The sequence below is a fragment of the Gorilla gorilla genome, chromosome 3, assembly GCF_029281585.2.
Source record: "Gorilla gorilla gorilla isolate KB3781 chromosome 3, NHGRI_mGorGor1-v2.1_pri, whole genome shotgun sequence".
Taxonomy (NCBI): domain Eukaryota; kingdom Metazoa; phylum Chordata; class Mammalia; order Primates; family Hominidae; genus Gorilla; species Gorilla gorilla.
Window position 1 is genome coordinate 185,617,087 of NC_073227.2, and position 13,328 is coordinate 185,630,414.

The 13,328-nt window shown below is 39.0% G+C and overlaps 1 pseudogene; it reads left to right on the plus strand.

The window, feature by feature from the left end:
• The first annotated feature begins 10,272 nt into the window (after window positions 1–10,272).
• On the plus strand, window positions 10,273–11,888 carry LOC129532947 (syncytin-1-like; annotated as a pseudogene).
• The last annotated feature ends 1,440 nt before the right edge of the window (window positions 11,889–13,328 follow it).

Genomic DNA, 13,328 nt, shown 5'->3' on the forward strand with positions numbered 1-13,328 from the left:
AAAAAAAAATTTTTAATCAGTCAATAGAAGTCAAACATACGATGGCCCAGATTTTTGATTTAAAAGATTCTAAGTCAGTTATTTTAAACATGTCCGAAGAATGCAAAGAAAACATCATCAAAGATGTAAAGGAAAAGGAGATCTTATTTAATCATATGGACTGAATGTTTGTCTCCCCAAAATGTGTATGTTGGCATCTAATCCCCATGGTGATGGTATTAGGAGGTAGGGTCTGTGGGAGGTGATTAGGTCATAAAGGTAGAGCCCTCACACATAGGAGTAATGCCCTTATAAAAGAGACCCCAGAGAAAGACTCCTTCCTGTAACCATATGAGGAGAAGATGGACAATGAGAAGATGGACATTTTGAACCAAGAAGCAGGCCCTTACCAGACATTAAATCTGCTGGTGCCTTGCTTCCAGGCTTCCCAGCCTCCCAGAACTCTGAGCAATAAATCTCTGTTATTATAAGCCACCTAATCTGTGGTATTCTGTTACAGCAGCCCAAATGGACTAAGACACTTAATGAGTGAACAGATAGGGAATCTCGACAGAGAAATGTAAATTATAAAAAGAACCAAAGAGAAATTCCAGAACCAAAAAGTACAATAACTGAAATAAATAAACAATGGGATGGAGGTTGGATGGGGCAGTAAAAAAGGGAGTCACAGGAATAAAACATTGTAAGCCATGATAAAGTTTGAAAATTGGTCCTATAGTTTCAATTAAAATGTCTTTTTTTCCCAACAAATATAACCTATAACTATTTTGAAAATTGCTTTTCAAAAGTTTATTTAAGGCATTTCTTTATTAGACACAAATGTAAACTCTAGAATGCTTTCATTTTAAGGCACTTGGGGTGGGGGACAACTGAGTTTATCAGAAGAGAAAAAAGTTCGAAATAAGTTTTACTCATAAGAGTAAGGTAAAATGGGTACATATATATTGAAAGTAAGAACGGTAACCAGTAAAATCTCCTCCGCCAAATTCACAATATGAAAAACAGTAAAAACATCTACACTTTTTGACAGCAATTATACAACAGGAATTTATTCTAAGGAATTAATTGGAGATGTACAGAAGTATTTAGGTCCACAAAGTATTATTCCTAATTATTATTTTTGGTTTAGAAAAAAACGGGGAAAAATAAGGGACTGTAACAAATTGGGGTGTAGGTACATGATGCAATACTATATGGTGTTTTAAATGGTATTGTAAAACAGTGACAGAATATTCATCACATATGGGATTTCGTATTTTCTTAAAAGCACATTTTTCACAACTTAACATCTCTGAAATTGAGATATATATTAAAATCAATGGCATCTTACAATTATCATTGGCAGCTTTTTTTCTTCCTTAGTGATCCATAAAATAATGGTGCGACTTGCAATAGATGGTGTCAGATTAAATGAAATATGGTGGTGTTAAATTTTAAATATATGTTTCTAAATTAGAATGGTCTCTTATGGCTCAGAGAGAGGCAGTCTTGTGTCAGGAATAAGTGTAGTCCATGGAACAGATTGTCTGGGTTCCAATCTCACCTCTACCATTAATAGTTGTGTGATCTAGGGCAAGTTTCTGAACCAAATGTCCCTCAGTTTCCCCAAAGTAAACAGAGATTATAATAATATCCACTTCATATGGTTGTTAGGAGGACTAAAAGTTTTCAGAATAGCGTTTGGTACATAGGACACATTCCAAAAGTGATAGTTATTATTACTCACAAAACACATAAATGCATGGAAAAAACCATAAGGAAAGATATTCACTGTGATTATCTTGGTGTGGTATGAGCACCAGTGATTTTTATTTGCTTTTTAGGGTTTTCCAAGTTGTCTGCAATACATGTGTATTGGTTACATAATTAGAAAAATAATATTATTTTAAGATAAACTAAAATATATTATATTAAAAAATCTTTGACATTGAAAATGTATATGGTATAATGGTCACATGAAAAAAGCATATGGTGATTTGAATTTTGTAAAAGTTATATAGGTATGGAAAAATCTAGAAGAAAATATCTCTGAATAGTATGATTTATATACAGCTCTTTTAAAATCAACCTCTATTTCTTTTTAGAACTTGCTACAATGAAGACATTATTTTATAGATTACAAGTATGAATGCTTAGGAGATATACCTAATGTTAAATGACGAGTTAATGGGTGCACCACACCAACATGGCACACGTATACATAAGTGACAAACCTGCACATTGTGCACATGTACCCTAAAACTTAAAGTATAATAAAAAAAAGAAAGTAAATGAAAAAAAAATGTATGAATACTATTTTTAAAATTAAATATGGAACATTTTGTGAGGCGGCAGGTAGACTCATCAAGACAACTTGGGCAAGAGCCACAATCTACATGACCAATCCAGTAAAAATGGCTCAGACCTTAAATGAATGACTCAGTTGAATGAATCAATCTACCATGATCTAACTCTTTCCAAAGCAGATCCTCCCCAGATGATGTCTGGCAAGCTATGTTTTCCTTAGTCAGAGCTCATTCAAATCAGAGGGCTTACATAGAAGCCTTTATTGTTTTTTCCCCTTGATTCTTACAAGTTCTCAAAAAGATAACTTTTTAAGTACAATAAGCCAGGACAAATTCGTCAAGTTCATGACTGGAATCCGTCAAAATATTAATTTCTCTGCTCTGGTTTAACAGAATTTCTTCCTGGAATTTTGAATCAGAAAATCCTGATTCTGACTGACTTTGTACACAAGTGATTAAATGTGAGCTCTTGATAAGCCACTTAACCTCTCCAAGGTTAGGATGTTGTGGTTTTTGCTTTTATCTGTAAAATAAAAATAATAAAATGTACCTGACAAGATGTTCAGAGAAATAAACAAGAGAGTGGATGCCTAGTACCTAGCTCATAGCCTAGCAAATGTTGAGTTGGAACAAACAACTCTGTTAAACCAAGTTCAGCCTAAGATGTCTCTTTACACATTTTAAGTTTGGCCTAAAGGTTTTTCCACACAACGTGAATATAAGTGGAGGTGTAAACAGACCATAGCCTCTACTTATGCCAATCACAGAATTTTGACCAATCAAATATAGCCAGCTGTTGGAACTGTGTTCAAATAAGGCAAATGCCAGCTGTAATGTAACTGTTTCTGTACCTCACTTCCATGTTCTGTACATCACTTTCCTTTTCCTGTTCATAAATCTTCCGCCACCACGTGGCTGCATTGGCTGCACTGGAGTCTCTGAGCCTCTCCTGGCTCAAAAGCCTGCCTGATTTGCAAATTGTTCATTGCTCAATTAAACTCCTTTAAATGTAATTAGGCTGATGTTTTTCTTTTATCAACTCAGACACACTTTTAAAACCTCCTTGAATTAAAAATTCCAGAACTGGGCTTAGCATTAAGCTCTGTCCTGGCACTAAGCTTTTAAATACACTTGTTAGGTCTTACTTGGTGGTCTCATATATAGGCTACTTATTCAAATATTAACTCTAAATAGGCAATATGGGGGGCTGAAACATTTTTTAAAGGAGAAAGAGGAATTTGGAAAGCAATATTCAGGGAAAAGTTATGACAAATTGTAATACACAGTTTATGTGAACAAGTAAAAAGCTAATTATTTTAGAATCATAAAAGTAGTGTGTGTGTTCTATGTGCTGAACAGTGTGCTAAGCACTTTATATTGAGAATCATATGTCATTATAAAAGTAATGTGGGATGGCTGAATAGGAACAGCTCCGGTCTATAGCTCCCAGCGTGAGTGATGCAGAAGACGGGTGATTTCTGCATTTCCAACTGAGCTTTGAAGAGAGTAGTGGTTCTCCCAGCACGCAGCTGGAGATCTGAGATCAGGCAGACTGCCTCCTCAAGTGGGTCCCTGACCCCCGAGTAGCCTAAGTGGGAAGCACCCCCCAGTAGGGGCGGACTGACACCTCACATGGCCGGGTACTCCTTGGAGACAGAACTTCCAGAGGAACAATCAGGCAGTAGCATCTATGGTTCACCAATATCCGCTGTTCTGCAGCCACCGCTGCAGATACCCAGGCAAACAGGGTCTGGAGTGGAACTCTAGCAAACTCCAAGAGGCCTGCAGCTGAGGGTCCTGTCTGTTAGAAGGAAAACGAACAAACAGAAAGGACATCCACACCAAAAACCCATCTGTACATAAATCATCAAAGACCAAAGGTAGATAAAACCACAAAGATGGGAAAAAAACAGAGCAGAAAAACTGGAAACTCTAAAAATCAGAGTGCCTCTCCTCCTCTGAAGGAACACAGCTCCTCACCAGCAATGGAACAAAGCTGGATGGAGAATGACTTTGACGAGCTGAGAGAAGAAGGCTTCGGACGATCAAACTACTCCGAGCTACAGGAGGAAATTCGAACCAATGGCAAAGAAGCTAAAAGCTTTGAAAAAAAATTAGATGAATGGATAACTGGAATGACCAATGCAGAGGAGTCCTTAAAGGACCTGATGGAGCTGAAAACTAAGGCACGAGAGCTACGTGACAAATGCAGAAGCCTTAGTAGCCGATGCGATCAACTGGAAGAAAGGGTGTCAGTGATGGAAGATGAAATGAATGAAATGAAGCGAGAAGGGAAGTTTAGAGAAAAAAGAATAAAAACAAACAAACAAATAAGCCTCCAACAAATATGGGACTATGTGAAAAGACCAAATCTACATCTGATTGATTGGTGTACCTGAAAGTGACAGGGAGAACGGAACCACGTTGGAAAACACTCTGCAGGATATTATCCAGGAGAACTTCCTCAACCTAGCAAGGCAGGCCAACATTCAAATTCAGGAAATACAGAGAACACCACAAAGATACTCCTTGAGAAGAGCAACTCCAAGACACATAATTGTTAGATTCAACAAAGTTGAAATGAAGTAAAAAATGTTAACGGCAGCCAGAAAGAAAGGTCGGGTTACCCACAAAGGGAAGCTCATCAGACTAACAGCGGATCTCTCCGCAGAAACTCTACAAGCCAGAAGAGAGTGGGGGCCAATATTCAACATTCTTAAAGAAAAGAATTTTCAACCCAGAATTTCATATCCAGCCAAACTAAGCTTCATAAGTGAAGGAGAAATAAAATCCTTTACAGACAAACAAATGCTGAGAGATTTTGTCACCACCAGGCCTGCCCTAAAAGAGCTCCTAAAGGAAGCACTAAACATGGAAAGGAACAACTGGTACCAGCCACTGTAAAAACATGCCAAATTGTAAAGACCATTGATGCTAGGGAGAAACTGCATCAACTAATGAGCAAAATAACCAGCTAACATCATAATGACAGGATCAAATTCACACATAACAATATTAACCTTAATTGTAAATGGGCTAAATGCTCCAATAAAAAGACACAGACTGGCAAATTGGATAAAGAGTCAAGACCCATCAGTGTGCTGTATTCAGGAAACCTATCTCACGTTCAGAGACACACATAGGCTCAAAATAAAGGGATGGAGGAAGATCTACCAAGCAAATGGAAAACAAAAAAAGACATGGGTTGCAATCCTAGTCTAGGATAAAATGGACTTTAAACCAACAAAGATCAAAAGAGACAAAGAAGGCCATTACATAATCGTAAAGGGATCAATTCAACAAGAAGAGCTCACTATCCTAAATATATATGAACCCAATACAGGAGCACCCAGATTCATAAAGCAAGTCCTTAGAGAACTACAAAGAGACTTAGACTCCCACACAATAATAATGGGAGACTTTAACACCCCACTATCAATATTATACAGACCAACGAGACAGAAAGTTAACAAGGATATCAAGGAATTGAACTCAGCTCTGCACCAAGCGGACCTAATAGACATCTATGGAACCCTCCAGCCCAAAACAACAGAATATACATTCTTCTCAGCACCACACCGCACCTATTCCAAAATTGACAACATAGTTGGAAGTAAAGCACTCCTCAGCAAATGTAAAAGATCAGAAATTATAACAAACTGTCTCTCAGACCACAGTGCAATCAAACTAGAACTCAGGATTAAGAAACTCACTCAAAACTGCTCAACTACATGGAAACTGGACAACCTGCTCCTGAATGACTACTGGGTACATAATGAAATGAAGGCAGAAATAAAGATGTTCTTTGAAACCAATGAGAACAAAGACACAACATACCAGAATCTCTGGGACACATTTAAAGCAGTGTGGAGAGGGAAATTTATAGCACTAAATGCCCACAAGAGGAAGCAGGAAAGATCTAAAATTGATACCCTAACATCACAATTAAAAGAACTAGAGAAGCAAGAGCAAACACATTCAAAAGCTAGCAGAAGGCAAGAAATAACTAAGATCAGAGCAGAACTGAAGGAGATAGAGACACGAAAAACCCTTCAAAAAAATCAATGAATCCAGGAGCTCGTTTTTTGAACAGATCAACAAAATTTATAGACCCCTAGCAAGAATAATAAAGAAGAAAAGAGAGAAGAATCAAATAGATGCAATAAAAAAATGATAAAGGGGATATCAACAATGATCCCACAGAAATACAAACTACCATCAGAGAATAATATAAACACCTCTATGCAAATAAACTAGAAAATCTACAAGAAATGGATAAATTCCTCGACACATACACCCTCCCAAGACTAAACCAGGAAGAAGCTGAATCCCCGAATAGATGAATAACAGGCTTTGAAATGGAGGCAATAATTAATAGCCTACCAACAAAAAAAGTTCAGGACCCAAAGGATTCACATCCAAATTCTATCAGAGCTACAAAAAGGAGCTGGTACCATTCCTTCTGAAACTATTCCGATCAATAGAAAAAGAGGGAATCCTCCCTAACTCATTTTATGAGGCCAGCATCATCCTGATACCAAAGCCTGGCAGAGACACAACAAAAAAAGAGAATTTTAGACCAATATCCCTGATGAACATCGATGCAAAAATCCTCAATAAAATACTGGTAAACCAAATCCAGCAGCACATCAAAAAGCTTATCCACCATGATCAAGTGGGCTTCATCCCTGGGATGCAAGGCTGGTTCAACATATGCAAATCAATAAATGTAATCCAGCATATAAAGAGAACCAAAGACAAAAACCACATGATTATCTCAATAGATGCAGAAAAGGCCTTTGACAAAATTCAACAATCCTTCATGCTAAAAACTTTCCATAAATTAGGTATTGAAATTAGGTATTGATGGGACATATCTCAAAATAATAAGAGCTATCTATGACAAACCCACAGCCAATATCATACTGAATGGACAAAAACTAGAAGCATTCCCTTTGAAAACTGGCACAAGACAGGGATGCCCTCTCTCACCACTCCTATTCAACATAGTGTTGGAAGTTCTGGCCAGGGCAATCAGTCAGGAGAAAGAAATAAAGGGTATTCAGTTAGGAAAAGAGGAAGTCAAATTGTCCCTGTTTGCAGATGACATGATTATATATCTAGAAAACCCCATCGTCTCAGCCCAAAATCTCCTTAAGCTGATAAGCAACTTCAGCAAAGTCTCAGGATACAAAATCAATGTGCAAAAATCACAAGCATTCTTATACACCAATAACAGACAAACAGAGAGCCAAATCATGAGTGAACTCCCATTCACAATTGCTTCAAAGAGAATAAAATACCTAGGAATCCAACTTACAAGTGACGTGAAGGACCTCTTCAAGGAGAACTACAAACCACTGCTCAATGAAATAAAAGAGGAAACAAACAAATGGAAGAACATTCCATGCTCGTGGAGAGGAAGAATCAATATCATGAAAATGGCCATACTGCCCAAGGTCATTTATAGATTCAATGCCATCCCTATCAAGCTACCAATGACTTTCTGCATAGAATTGGAAAAAACTACTTTAAAGTTCATATGGAACCAAAAAAGAGCCCGCATTGCCAAGTCAATCCTAAGCCAAAAGAACAAAGCTGGAGGCATCATGCTACTTGACTTCAAACTATACTACAAGGCTGCAGTAACCAAAACAGCATGGTACTGGTACCAAAACAGAGATATAGACCAATGGAATAGGACAGAGCCCTCAGAAATAATACCACACATCTACAACTATCTGATCTTTGGCAAACCTGACAAAAACAAGAAATGGGGAAAGGACTCCCTGTTCAACATATGGTGCTGGGAAAACTGGCTAGCCATATGTAGAAAGCTGAAACTGGATCCCTTCCTTACACCTTATACAAAAATTAATTCAAGATGGATTAAAGACTTAAATGTTAGGCCTAAAACCATAAAATCCCTAGAAGAAAACCTAGGCAATACCATTCAGGACATAGGCATGGGCAAGGACTTCATGTCTAAAACACCAAAAGCAATGGCAACAAAACACAAAATTGACAAATGGGATCTAATTAAACTAAAGAGCTTCTGCACAGCAAAAGAAACTACCCTCAGAGTGAACAGGCAACCTACAGAATGGGAAAAAATTTGTGGAATCTACTCATCTGACAAAGGGCTAATATCCAGAATCTACAATGAACTCAAACAAATTTACGAGAAAAAAACGAACAACCCATCAACAAATGGGTGAAGGATATGAACAGACACTTCTCAAAAGAAGACATTTATGCAGCCAACAGACACATGAGAAAAATGCTAATCATCACTGGCCATCAGAGAAATGCAAATCAAAACCACAATAAGATACCATCTCACACCAGTTAGAATGGTGATCATTAAAAAGTCAGGAAACAACAGGTGCTGGAGAGGATGTGGAGAAATAGGAACACTTTTACACTGTTGGTGGGACTGTAAACTAGTTCAACCATTGTGGAAGACAGGGTGGTGATTCCTCAGGGATCTAGAACTAGAAATACCATTTGACCCAGCCATCCCATTACTGGGTATATATCCAAAGGATTATAAATCATGCTGCTATAAGGACACATGCACACATATGTTCATTGTGGCATTATTCATGATAGCAAAGACTTGGAACCAACTCAAATGTCCAACAATGATAGACTGGATTAAGAAAATGTGGCACATATACACCATGGAATATTATGCAGCCATAAAAAAGGATGAGTTCATGTCCTTTGTAGGGACATGGATGAAGCTGGAAACCACCATTCTCAGCAAACTATCGCAAGGACAAAAAACCAAACACTGCGTGTTCTCACTCATAGGTGGGAATTGAACAATGAGAACACATGGACACAGGAAGGGGAACATCACACACCGGGGTCTGTTGTGGGGTGGGGCAAGGGGGGAGGGATAGCATTAGGAGATATACCTAATGTAAAGGACGAGTTAATGGGTGCAGTGCACCCACATGGCGCATGTATACATACATAACAAACCTGCACTTTGTGCACATGTACCCTAGAACTTAAAGTATAATAAAAATATGTATATAAAAAAAGAAAATGTACATGGATTTGATCACAGTTTGGTGTAAACACAATGACAAAACAAGGGAGTAGTGGCCTTATCAAGAGGCTCTGAAGATTCAAACAGAGAGACATTGCATCATTCACCAGGAATATGTCACCACAAAGAGTACACCTCTTGCCTTTGTTCAAATTTACAGTGAAAAGGAAGTGATTTTGAAAATTTGCTCTATCACAGAAATGTGCACTGGAGTGTCTGGGGAAAGGTGATGGTCTGATCTTGACCTGTAGCTATAAATCTCAATATGAAAAATAAAACCACAATTTACCTTGTGATAAATAAACACTCTCAAAATTTACTTATTTATTGGATATTATTTTAAAACTAAACATCTCGGTCCAGGACTGCGAAGAATAAATGAATGTTTTTAGCTAACCCAGGAAACCCACCTCACATGGCCTGCTCTGTTGCTTATAACCTTACGAAGAATCCGAAACTCTCCCCAGAAAGCAGGACTTAGCCCATACGAAATGCTGTATGGACGGCCCTTCCTAACCACTGACCTTGTGCTTGACCGAGAGACGACCAACTTAGTTACAGACATCACCTCCTTAGCCAAATATCAACAAGTTCTTAAAACCATTACAAGGAGTCTGTTCCCGAGAGGACGGAAAGGAATTATTCCACCCTGGTTACATGGTATTAGTCAAGTCCCTTCCCTCTAACTCCCCATCCCTAGATACATCCTGGGAAGGACCCTTCCCAGTCATTTTATCTACCCCAACCATGGTTAAAGTGACTGGAGTGGAGTCTTGGATACATCACACTCAGGTCAAACCCTGGATACTGCCAAAAGAACCCGAAAACCCAGGAGACAATGCTAGCTATTCCTGTGAACCTCTAGAGAATCTGCACCTGCTCTTCAAGCGACAACCATGAGGAAAGTAACTAAAATTGTAAATCCCCATGGCCCTCCCTTATCATATTTTTTTCTTTACTGTTTTCTTACTCTCTCTCATTCTCACTACACACCCTCCATGACGCTGTACAACCAGTAGCTCCCCTTACCAAGAGTTTCTATGGAGAATGCGGCTTCCCGGAAATATTAATGCCCCATCGAATAAGAGTTTTTCTAAGGGAAACCCCACCTTCACCAGCCACACCCATATGCCCCGCAACTGCTATACCTCTGCCACTCTTTGCATGCATGCAAATACTCATTATTGGACAGGCAAAATGATTAATCCTACTTGTCCTGGAGGACTTGGAGCCACTGTCTGTTGGACTTACTTCACCCATACCAGTATGTCTGATGGGGGTGGAGTTCAAGATCAGGCAAGAGAAAAACACCTAAGGGAAGTGATCTCCCAACTGACCCAGGTACATAGCACCTCTAGCCCCTACAAAGGACTAGATCTCTCAAAACTACATGAAACCCTCCATACCGCTACTCACCTGGTAAGCCTATTTAATACCACCCTCACTGGGCTCCATGAGGCCTTGGCCCAAAACCCTACTGTTGGATGTGCCTCCCCCTGCACTTCAGGCCACACACTTCAATCCCTGTACCTGAACAATGGAACAACTTCAGCACAGAAATAAACACCACTTCCGTTTTAGTAGGACCTCTTGTTTCCAATCTGGAAATAACCCATATCTCAAGCCTCACCTGTGTAAAATTTAGCAATACTATAGACACAACCAACTCCCAATGCATCAGGTGGGTAACTCCTCCCACACGCATAGTCTGCGTACCCTCAGGAATATTGCCTACCTCAGCCTATCATTGTTTGAATGGCTCTTCAGAATCTATGTGCTTCCTCTCATTCTTAGTGCCCCCTATGACCATCTACACTGAACAAGATTTATACAATTATGTCATACCTAAGCCCTGCAACAAAACAGTACCAATTCTTTCTTTTGTTATTGGATCAGGAGTGCTAGGTGGACTAGGTACTGGCATTGGCAGTATCACAACCTCTACTCAGTTCTACTACAAACTATCTCAAGAACTAAATGGTGACATGGATTGGGTTGCCGACTCACTGGTCACCTTGCAAGATCAACTTAACTCCCTAGCAGCAGTAGTCCTTCAAAATCGAAGAGCTTTAGACTTGCTAACTGCCGAAACAGGGGGAACCTGTTTATTTTTAGGGGAAGAATTCTGTTGTTATGTTAATCAATCCAGAATCGTCACCGAGAAAGTTAAAGAAATTCTAGATCAAACACAACATAGAGCACAGGAGCTTCAAAACACCAGACCCTGGGGCCTCCTCAGCCAATGGATGCCCTGGATTCTCTCCTTCTTAGGACCTCTAGCAGCTATAATATTGTTACTCTTCTTTGGATCCTGTACCTTTAACCTCCTTGTTAAGTTTGTCTCTTCCAGAATCGAAGCTGTAAAGCTACAAATGGTTCCTCAAATGGAGTCCCAGAGGCAGTCCGTGACTAAGATCTACCATGGACCCCTGGACTGGCCTGCTAGCCCATGCTCCAATGTTAATGACATCAAAGTCACCCCTCCCTAGGAAATCTCAACTGTACAACCCCTACCATGCCCCAGTTCAGCAGGAAGCAGTTAGAGTGGTCATCAGCCAACCTTCCCAATAGCACTTGGGTTTTCCTGTTGAGAGGGGGCACTGAGAGACAGGACTAGCTGGATTTCCTAGGCCAATTAAGAATCCCTGGGAAGGTGATTGCATCCATCTTTAAACACGGAGCTTCCAACTTAGCTTACACTCGACCAATCAGGTAGTAAAGAGAGCTCACTAAAATGCTAATTAGGCAAAAAGAGAAGGTAAAGAAATAGCCAATCATCTATCGCCTGAGAGCACAGCAGGAGGAACAATGATTGGGATATAAACTCAGGCATTTGAGCAGGCAACAGCTACCCTCTTTGGGTCTCCTCTCTTTGTATGGGAGCTCTGTTTTCTCTCTATTAAATCTTGCAACTGCAAAAAAAAAAAAAGAATGCTTTTAATACACAGGACACAATCACTCTAACAACAATAAGTTTAAATATAAGATAAAAAGATTTATTGTGGAAATTATAATCATTTTCCTTGTCAATTACATGTGATCAAAAATTATAGCAGCAGTATTAAAATAATAACCAATAATATCTTTAGTTATTGGTCTTCCTTGTAAAAATTCATTACCCAGATCATAGATGGTTTCAGACAGACATAGTAAAAATGGAGAAAATATTTGTTGGGGTGAATGAATATGTGATTTCTCTAGGGCAATAAAAGACTCTGATCAAAGACATTTTTTAACCTACCAAATGACACAAGCAAGATAAACTTGTCAAAAATTCCACCAAAAGGGGCGGAAAACATTGTACTCTGCTGCCTTTTTTGCAGCGTCAGAACATCTCTCCCGAGTGAACAAAGCTTTAAAAGAAATTTTATTATTCTTTCCTTTGGTCGGCTTATGCTCATGCGAAACTATATTCTCAAAATTACCAGGACTCTGAACCTACTGGGCAAAATTGCTTTCATTCAATTCAGACCATTTTCTAAAATTGTTAGATTTAATGCATGCCACTTGAAATTTTTTTTACATAAAAGCAAGCATGGCTATAATAGGAAGTGAGATATTTTCAATATTGTTTTTCTTTTTTCAAAATAAAACATGTTCTTTCAAAGATGTTTTAAACTTTCACCTGGGCATGTGGGAAGAGCACAATGCTATGGATTCCCTCTGTTACATGTTTACTCCTTTCTTCTCTCATTAGAGATACCTAAATAGGATTGCAGCACCCTCCGACTTGTGATTTGTTCTCTCTCTCTCCCACTCACACTCACTCACATACGCATACACACATGCACACAAACAGGCCCATCCTGTTGCAGACCACTTAGCCATGGTGAGAGTTGCCTGCCTTGCCTGTTTCACTGCTCTGCTCACTTCTATGGCCATCTCCCCTCCAATGGTCGCTGATTCTATAGCAAATTAATGGGACATTTTTTGCTCATGTTTCAACTGAAAGAGAAAAATTTGTATTGAGATCTCTCTCCTTT